The sequence below is a fragment of the Atta colombica genome, unplaced genomic scaffold (genome assembly GCF_001594045.1).
Source record: "Atta colombica isolate Treedump-2 unplaced genomic scaffold, Acol1.0 scaffold156, whole genome shotgun sequence".
Taxonomy (NCBI): domain Eukaryota; kingdom Metazoa; phylum Arthropoda; class Insecta; order Hymenoptera; family Formicidae; genus Atta; species Atta colombica.
This window is the reverse complement of record NW_017259246.1, coordinates 617,319-618,367: the sequence shown is the minus strand read 5'-3', so window position 1 is coordinate 618,367 and position 1,049 is coordinate 617,319.

Here is a 1,049-nt window from a genome sequence, read left to right as displayed (position 1 = left end):
AACTAATATATATAAAATATATATAAACTAAGTCTAGATAAATGCCATCAAATTTACTTTTGTAATTTACTTTTGTACAATGATTGCTAATATATTGTACATTTATTGAAATGTATATATCCGTATTGAATATCTATTCAATACAGATAGCATTTATTTTGTCATAATAAATCAAATTATTGCATTATTAATGTGAATTATACAAAATCAACGAAACACATGATAACAAAAAAATTGTTTAATGATTTATTTTTTATTGACAATTATTTCATTTTGAAATTTTTTAAATTTTGGTTTTGAATATCAGAAAGTCATTAATATTTTTGAGTGACTTCTAGTTAAAAATTTTATGTTAAGAATATTGGATTTTTCTTCGTGTTTAGTACACAAATTTATTAAATAAGTCAATAAAGATTGGAGCTTTGACTGAGTCAATGGTTAAATATTAACATCTTGCTTTTTGACATTTATATTTTTACCATTACAAAATTACAAGTACGAGTATATCATAATGATTAATTTATTATATGCAATGGCCTCATTACTGTCCCTCGTGATGGGTGCTAGTGAATGCGTGGAAAGTCGAAATTATTTTCATGGAGAATTATTATTATTATTATTCCTCATCGTTTTCGATAAAGTTCATTCGCAAAGTCTAATTTGGTGTCCCGTTGGAGATTCTTGTATAGGATCGATATTATTATATAATCCCAGATTTTCTGTTAATTCCTAGAAGTAATAATTTTGCCAATGAGTCAATGACAATTGCTATATATTTTAAGGTCAAGTTGTGAAATTATTTTAGTGGTATATTTTAAGGTACAATTTTCATTGTTTTCTTAATTTTACTAAATGTTCTCCTATTAGTAATAATATTAGAAATAAACTGTCTTAATGACAATAGAAATTTAGTATGATTATATGGACATATAATGATTATTTATCTAAATCCAGATAATTAAATAAATAAATTTAAGTTTTATACAAATAATTTGCTTATTTTTTGATGATTGCTTTAAAAAATGTGGTTACGAATGTGTATATTTATG